Raw genomic sequence first — 8,663 nt, forward strand, 5'->3', positions numbered from 1 at the left:
GTTTTTCGTCCATCAGTCTCTCTAAGCCTCAGTTTCCTTTGTGAAAACGGGGACCTCAATCTTACTACAAATGGCATTGAATCCCACAGCCTGGCACACAATAGGTTCATAATAAATACCAGCTACTCTTACGATTATAGGTTGGAGTGACAACATCTTGGGGAGGAAGGAGTTAGAAGGGCAGGTGAGACCAGTGGCAGGCTGCTCTGCAGGGACACTGTCCAGTTACCACACCTATTGTGTGACAAACTGGGAGAGGTGGAAGAAACTTCCCTGGCTTGTATTAGTGAAGCTGGGTTCGGAGACCACAGGACACACAGAACCCATGGGCAACCCCAATCTCACAATTTCCTTTTCTGTAAAATGGGTCATTAATAGTCCTCACCTCCCAGGGGATGAAATGAGAAAATCCAGGTGGACTTCCTGGGATACGACTGTTCAATTTAAAAGGAGCCGAAGTCCTAAGGGTAGGTCACCTGGCCGTGCTCTGCTGCAGTCCTCTGGGGACAGCCCATTTACTAACCACTGGCTAGCGCTCCCCTGAGGCTTCCTAGGCAGGGCTTAGGGCCAGCAAGGCCCAGAGGCAGGCTTGTTTGGTGGTGGGTTGGTCAGTAAGAGAACAACCTGGCTGAGGCTGCAGAACAGGTTAAGCTGGAGAGAAACTTGGAGCAAGGGACCCTGGGCCTTGGGGAGGCAATGCATCAGGAGGCCCAGCTCCAGAGCATGAGGTCCAGAAGGACGGGCTCCAATTAGAAACTGGGGTGGGACTGGTCCTCTGACCAATCAGTGGTGGCCCCGGGCCAGAGGTGCAGGGTGAGGACTACTTTCTCCGCAGCTGGACCTGGGTGCTGGTGGGCCCACGTTGGGCTCTCCAACTGCTCCCAGTTCCCTTCCACCAGGCAAGCAGCTCGCGAATGGAGTAGCCCCTTCCCCATTGATCCTTTGCATCCTGCTTGGCCCTGTAAATGTTTCTCTCACCTCTTTCCCCAGTGTAAGGTCCGATTGGTTGGTCTCTCCCCTCCAAAGAGCTGAGCACAGAGCTAGTGCTAAATAAATGCTCTGCATTGTGTGCTGGCAGTGCCTCGGGTTCCTTGGTGTCTGGACAGTAAAAATACGAACAGTAGGGGGCCTTTTACCGAGCACCAGGCGAACCTGTAAGGCTGTGATATTCTTATTTTCCAAAGGAGAAAACTAAAGCTCAGAGATGCCACGTCTCCATGCTTACTCCCCAGACCTGCTCTTGTTTCCCTAAACCCTTTGACCCCCTGTGCAGAACTGGAATACACGGATAAGCTGCTCAGACATGGAGTCTGGACTGAAACTCCCAAGTGTTTTTCTGGCACCACAGCTGGGGCCCCATCACCTGGCCAGCTGGCATGTGGCCCTGGGCTCAATTGGGGCTGCAGACCCTCTTCTCTCCCCTGTCTTGGGTCAGGGTGTGGGCAGGCCCCTTTCTCACACCAGAACCTCCCTCTCCAGCCTGGCTTTAGTCTGAGCCCGCGGAGGGGCAGGGGGTGTGGGGGGTGGGCAGGGAGGAGAGGCATGTCACCATATATCCCCGTCAGATTAAAAAACTAATTTGAAAAGATTAATGTATTCCATTCTTGTTACGCTGGCTCTGATACCTCTGGGCCCGCGGCTGCTCTGCCTCCTGATTATTGAATTTTTATGGCCTGGTAATTAATTGCAGATTCCCTGTTTTGTTCTATTTCTTTTTCTCTGACATTTTAATTTCAACAAAAAGCAGTGGTCTCCATGCAGGTTCTCTCTGGAGATCCTAATGGTCTATAAAACAGAATGACTTATAGATGTGGCACCCACTTCAGTTGGCGAGCGATTGTTTGAAACCTTGCTGATCACGCAAAATTTAATTTTTCCACTCCCTCCCCCATTTACTCCTCATTTCTTGTCTCTTCTGTTGCAGCGCCAGCGCAGCACCTCAGCTCACAGTGGAGGCAGCAAAGTGTTGCCTCCGAGTCTGTTCAGGGCCGTTTCCTAAAAGGCCAGGGGCCTGAAAGCAGAGTAGATTCTCATTCTTTTCCTTAGAGGTGGTCCCAGAGGTGGTGGGGGGGAGCTGGACCTCCCCAAAGGGCCCTGTGGATGGGGCAGCTGCCCCAGAGGCGGAGGGAGGACTATTTCTGCCTCTGGCAATTGCTCTTTTGGCCAAATGCAGCTCCTCCATGAGGCAGAAAGGAGTCTGCCGGCTGGTGGAGGCTGAAAAGGGGGTGCCTGCACCTACCCTTAGGGGCACAGCAGTAAGTCAGGGTGTGATCCTGACCAGTTCTTAGCCAAACCAGGTCACTGGGAACAGCTGTCCACAAAACCAGGCCTAGAAGAGGCGTCAGAACTTCTATTCTAATGCCTTCAACTTCTACTTCTCTTAGCCCCACTAACCTCACAGAGGCTAGGCGCCCTCCCCGAGGCCCCCCAGGACTGGGTGGGGCAGGGGCAGAAGAGTTAGGTCACAGAGTCAAGTTGGGCCTACGGACTGGAACTCTGATGTCTTCAGGGACTAGGCAGGTAAGTGAAAAGAGGAGGGCAATAGGGAGCAGTGGGGACTGTAGCACTTCAAAGCTCATGCCCCCTGAGAAGGCATGGCAGCCACTTGACCTCAGTCCATGCTGCCATGTGGGAAGATGGGTGCAGTATGACTAGAGTCTATGCTTTTTCAAGAGAGGTTGTAAATCTGGTTTTTAATGAGGAATTTTTTAAAGCACAGTGTCAGTTGTACTAAATACATCTTTGCTCTGGTCCATGGAACAACTGTTTCCTCTGATTTAGAGCGTGGATCAGAGAAGTCTGGACATGGAAGTGAAGTCTGCTAGGGCCAGAAGGGACTCAATGGCCAGCTGACTGCCCCGCCCCATGCCTGCCCCAGGAATCGCCTTCCCACCTTTGGGCCTTCCGGTCCCCTTCTCACACTCAGTGGGCTCTCCCCAGCAGCTGTGGGCTGCCAAGGCGCCTCTGGGTCTCTGTCCAGGGCTTGCCTTCTTCAGGCGTCTTCTCTCCACAGAGAAGCTGCAGCCTGCTGCCTGACCACACCTGGGTGAGGTCTGCTGAGCCCCCCAGAGAGGATGGCATCGTTTCACCATTAAGACTTTGGGGGGCAATGCCCTGACTCCAGGGCTCTGGGGCGCCGTTTTGATCTGAGCAGACAGATGCAGATAGATCCCTGGGGCTCTGAGAGGAGCCGAAGGGGACGGAGGGCCCACAGCCTGCTTCCCCCTCCTCTGTGCTGAGATGCTGCAGAGCCAGGACAGGCAATACCCCAGCCTCTCGTGCATCAGTTTCCTTATCTGGACAGGCTGAAGGGGAAGTGACAGCACAGGCTCAGCGGTCACAGGGACTAGGATTCATAATTGGTCCAGCACTCACTTGGCTATATGAGCTCAGAGTTCCTCACCTAGAAAATGGGGGTGATAGTGTTTTCTTGCTGTGTAATGAACTGCCATACACCTAGCGGCTTAAAACACCCATACATTGTCTCCTGGTGCTGTCGATCAAAAGTCTGGCAAGCGGTGGCCAGATTCTCTGTTCAGGGTCCTAGCAGGCTGAAGTCAAGGCGCTGTCTGGGGCTGCGATTCTCCCACGGTGCTTCAGGCCTCTTGCAAGCTCTCTAGTTGTTGGCAGACTCAGTTCCTTCTCACTGAGGTCAAGGCCCACAAAAGCACTTTGAATCTTTCTGATCAAATCACTCTGCCTTTCTCTTCTGTGTTTAAGTGCTCATGTGTTTACATTGGGCCCACCCAGGTAATCTGGGATAGTCTCCTTATTTTTTTATTTATTTGTTTTTTTCAGAAAACATTTATTAAAGCTGGGACAGTGAAACAAGGAAAGGCCAAGGATGGAAAAAGCAACAGGAGAGCCTCAGCGGGGCTGCTGTCAGCTCACTGGAGAGTCAGAAAACGGGGCCTTGGGGACAGGTTCAGGGGGTGAGCTCAGGACGAGCTGCTGCTGCCCGCTGCTCTCCTGGCTGCAAATCTCACGAGGACCCTTAGAGGTTAGGAGACACACGTGCAGGTGGTGTGAGCTAGCAGTTGTGTGGAGAATGCTGCTCGGCAGGCAATGGGACAGAGGTGGCAGTGCCTCTTTCTCCTGGGGCAGTTGTCGTGGAGACTCTAGCCAGATGTGGGCTGTGCTGGTGTCTGTGTTTTAATTAGAACAGTCCCATGATTGGGTGGGGCGTCTAGCTGTGTAGTTCCTGCTGGTGGATGGAGCATCTGAACCTGGTCCTCTGGTCCTCCCAGAGGCTGCTGTTTACAACATTGTGCATTTCTTGTTTGCAACAAAGTCAAATCTGCCGTTGCCACAGAGCAGCCTCTGTAGTTTGCAGCTGAGGACCCTGCCTGGTGCTGCTCCGCTGTGCGACTATTTTCCTCCTGCAGCTGACACTGTTCCTGTCTGTCTCTAACGCATTCTCCTCCTTTTGTCTTGCTAAGAGGAGAATTGTTCAGGCAACAATGTGCTCAACTCTAAGGAATGAACTGTGATCCATCTCAGGTTGTCACAACCATTCCAGTCTTTCTTTCAAGATATCTGCTCTCATCTGCTTCTGCAGCTCATTTCTGGCCAGAGATAAATGAATGCTTCTCAGAACATTTTCCTCCTTGATGATAAGAAACTCCCTGTTCTTGCTGAGCGTCTTTTTACCTTGAATGGGGTTATGTAAAGATTAAATGGCTGGAGCCATAGCAGTCATCTTGTGGACATGAAGCAACAAGGTTAAGGTTTAAAAAAACTAAACAATGAGGGCGGTGAGAGGAAAGATGGAGTATTGGTACCTAAAGGCATTTTCTAGCACTGAACCACCACCAGCAACTGTCTACCGTTAGACTGCTTGTTACAGGACAAAATGGAGCCCTTTGTGTTTAAGCAATGATTGGCTGTGTATTCTTTTACTTGAAGCTCAAAGCATTCCTAACTGATACAGACTCCCCAGCAGTATGGCCCATGTCCACAGGGATGGCTTAGGGTTGGTGCTGAGATAAACCTGTTGTTTTTTTCTTCAGGCTACAGTGACAGATTCCATACTGAACTTGAAATCATGTCCTCCACAGGTAGGGCTTCATTTTCCTTAGGAGTGAGCTTTCTCACAGGAGATGCCTCCTCTCCCAAAGAATCCTGGCGGGCCCAGTGCCTCCCCTACCTGACAAGTCCAAATCCCAGCTCCAGGTACTCACCTTTGTCCTGATGTAGACTTATATCTTCTCATTGAGCCCTCCCAATCCCCAGTGAGGAAATCACGATCACCCATTCTCTACAAGTGACTCTCAGACTGAGAAAGTCACTCATCCAAGGTCTTAGAGGCATGATGTGGGGATTGGCTTCAATTCCATATGACCCACAGCCTGGGGTATCTCCCCACTCCACTGGGGGTCTCTTTGCCTCAGAGCCAGGGCATGGAGACTTGTGGGGTCTCTTTGCTAGGGACAGGGTCAGGGAAGCCCAAGTCCTCCTGGTATAATAGTCAGGTTTGTGCTGTGGCAATGCCGTGTAAATGCTCCACGTTTCATTGGCTTCTAGAATAGTCCCTTAATTTTCTCGCTCCTGGTTCAGAGGGACAGTTGGGTGCTTCTGCTTCAGGTGGCGGGTTTAGGTCTCTACCTGGGCTGCTCTTTCCCAGTGGTCAGCACAGGCACGAGAGGCCCGCCACACAGGCCTGCCTCAGTGGCCACCACGGCACTGGGCCAAGCTCCAAGTATGAAGCAGGGTATGTGCTCCGTCGCCTCCATGGAGTGGCCTGTGAGGTCACATGGCAAGGGGTGCAGACGTGTAACTCCCCACTTATTTCTGGTGGGGAGTTCAGAGTCAGCAGGAGCAGTCCAATCTACACACAGGGCCCCAGGACGCCAGGGCTTCTCCAAAGCTGTGGGTGCAGAGACCCTGACTGGCGCGGCCTCAGCAGGGGTGGCAGGCCAGGGTAGCTGCCGCCCGCGGGAGCTGAAGGTTGTCCCATCAGTTTAGCCTCAGAGGAAGAAGCTGAGCTTTGGGAGTGGGAGTGCTGCCTGAGGTTGCAAGGCAACCCCAGCCCCACCCTCGCTTTGTCCTGACCGGGCAGGGGCAGGGGTTGGGGGGCAGGCTCACTTTCCCTGGTCTTGCCCAGAGCACCTGGCTCCCAGCAAAGGAGAAACTCCCAGCCCTTTCTTTCCTCCAAGCCACCCTCCAGCTCAGCATAGGCCCTTTTACCCGGAGACTCCAGGAAACTTAGCCTGGGATGGATTCAGGATTCAAAATGCACGCATGGGAGAGCTCTCTCAGCGCTGTTTAAATCTGGCAGCCCCAAGCTGGCCTGGGGACATGTGTGGTTTTTTTTTTTTTTTTGTATTTTTCTGAAGCTGGAAACGGGGAGAGACAGTCAGACAGACTCCCGCATGCGCCCGACCGGGATCCACCCGGCACACCCACCAGGGGGCGATGCTTTGCCCCTCCGGGGTGTCGCTCTGTTGTGACCAGAGCCACTCTAGCCCCTGAGGCAGAGGCCAAGGAGCCATCCCCAGCCCCCAGTGCCCGGGCCATCTTTGCTCCAGTGGAGCCTCGCTGCGGGAAGGGAAGAGAGAGACAGAGAGGAAGGAGAGGGGGAGGGGTAGAGAAGCAGATGGGCGCTTCTCCTGTGTGCCCTGGCCGGGAATCGAACCCGGGACTCCTGCACGCCAGGCCGACGCTCTACCACTGAGCCAACCGGCCAGGGCAATATGTGTTGTTTTTTTCTTGATCAGTGTCTTGTTTGTTTGAATGGAGCCAACACTGAACAATAGGAAAATTTCACAAAGAATTTAGGTTCTATCTCTGTTTTTATTGAAAGAAGAGAAAACCTGACAAAACTGGACCCGTTTTGCTGAATGGCAAGTCTTCTAGCCCTGCGTGTACCTGTTCTGTGCCCACGTGGGTCGTGTACTCTGTTACAGTCCCCACCGCTCCCTGCTGCCTCACATTCCATACTGGGCTTTGTACTGTTGGCACATGAGCTAGGCTTAACTTATTTATTGATTTGAGAGAGAGAAGAAAGGGGGAGGGAGAGAGAGAGAGAGAGAGAGAGAGAGAAACATTGATTTGTTGTTCTACTTTTGATTCTTGCATGAAAGGCTATACTTTCAGGGATCATTTCTATAGTTTGATTCTTGCATGTGCCCTGACTGGAGATCAAACGCACAACCTTGGCATATTGGGATGGTGCTCTTAACCAGCTGAGCTCACGCCAGGGCCACGGCTTACAGGTCCTAACCACTGAAGTATCCTAGCGGAAGTGCCTGTTGAGGTGGCTGCTTTTCTTGTAATGTCTCATTTTACCTCAGACTTGCCCAACAAAGTAGGGTAGGGTTCAGCTATGACAGAAAAATCCAAGAGAAAATGACTTAACTAAGAGAGAAGTTCATTTCTACATTATATAGATACAAACTGAAGGTAGTAAGGAAGCTCTATAGTCATCAGGGACTCAGGCTTCCACTCTGTCGTGCTGCCATCCTCATCATGTGGCTTTGCCTCACTGACCAAGATGACTGCTTGAGCTCCAGCCATCACACCTTTACCCCAATTTTCAGAAAAAAGGAAAGGAGAAGTTAGGACTTATCCCCTTCCTTTAAGGACACATCTCCAAAGTTTTGCAGGATACTTCCACTTGCATCCGTGCTTTTGACCAGCACTTAGTCACATGGGCACACTTCAACCTAGAAATAGGGTTTCTTCCAGAGGATTATGTACTCAATGAAAAATCAGTTCTATCATTATACTTCAAAGGAGAATGAATACTGGGGACATTTAGCATCATTGCTGCATTTTACAGATAAAGACACTGAAGCTCAGTGAGGTGAATGACTTGCTGGAGGTCACACAGCCAGGTGGAGGTGGAGCCTGGTTCTTCTGTCCCCGAGCTCTTTGGAGCAAGTGGGGCTCCAAAAGCACACTGCCAGTTTCCTGAGGGGTCGGGGGTCTGCGCCTACGTACACGAGCCTCTCCCCAGGTCCCAGGAACACCCAGGGCCTGAGTCCTGCCAGCGAGATCCCGCTTGTGCCTCCAAGCCCTGCAGCCTCTCTGGGCCCAGATCCATCATCCCAGCACCAACCATGCCCCGGGTCTGACTCCATCCATCCCACTAATGCCGGCATTGACTGCCCGGGCGTGTTCCTGAGGCAGCCTCGAGAGCGCTGAATAATTCAGGCCTGTGTAACGGGATAATGAATTTACTGACAACCCAGTGTGGTCTCAGTACTTACATTTCAAGAAATGCTGACTCCCCAGGCCTGCCCGGCAGTCTGGGGACTTGCTTCTGCCCACCTCGTGTTGTTCAGGCCTGTTGAGGGGAGACCCCACTTTGTTCTCAATGGTTATTTTTTTTAATTTTTAATTTCATTTTATTGGGGTGACATTGGTTAATAAAATTATATAGGTTTCAGGTGTACAATTCTACATCTGTATATAATACAATCATCTATATATTGTATTGTGTGTTCACCACCCCAAGTCAAGTCTCCTGTTCTCAATGGTTCTTGGTTTTCAGCTACTTGGGCGCGTGGGGAGCCTGTGAGCAGGGGGCTGGCCTGGTTGGAACTTTGGGACAAGGTGGAAGTGGACTCATAGATGCTTTGAAATGCAGAGCTGGAAGGAAACCCAGTGATCCCTTGATCCTGCACACCCATTTTTTTTTTTTTTGTATTTTTCTGAAGTAG

General features: G+C 51.8%; 1 pseudogene; it reads left to right on the forward strand.

The window, feature by feature from the left end:
• The first annotated feature begins 7,079 nt into the window (after positions 1 to 7,079).
• LOC136313722 (small nucleolar RNA U3) lies at positions 7,080 to 7,172 on the forward strand (annotated as a pseudogene).
• The last annotated feature ends 1,491 nt before the right edge of the window (positions 7,173 to 8,663 follow it).

The sequence above is a fragment of the Saccopteryx bilineata genome, chromosome 9 (genome assembly GCF_036850765.1).
Source record: "Saccopteryx bilineata isolate mSacBil1 chromosome 9, mSacBil1_pri_phased_curated, whole genome shotgun sequence".
Classification (NCBI taxonomy): Eukaryota; Metazoa; Chordata; class Mammalia; order Chiroptera; family Emballonuridae; genus Saccopteryx; species Saccopteryx bilineata.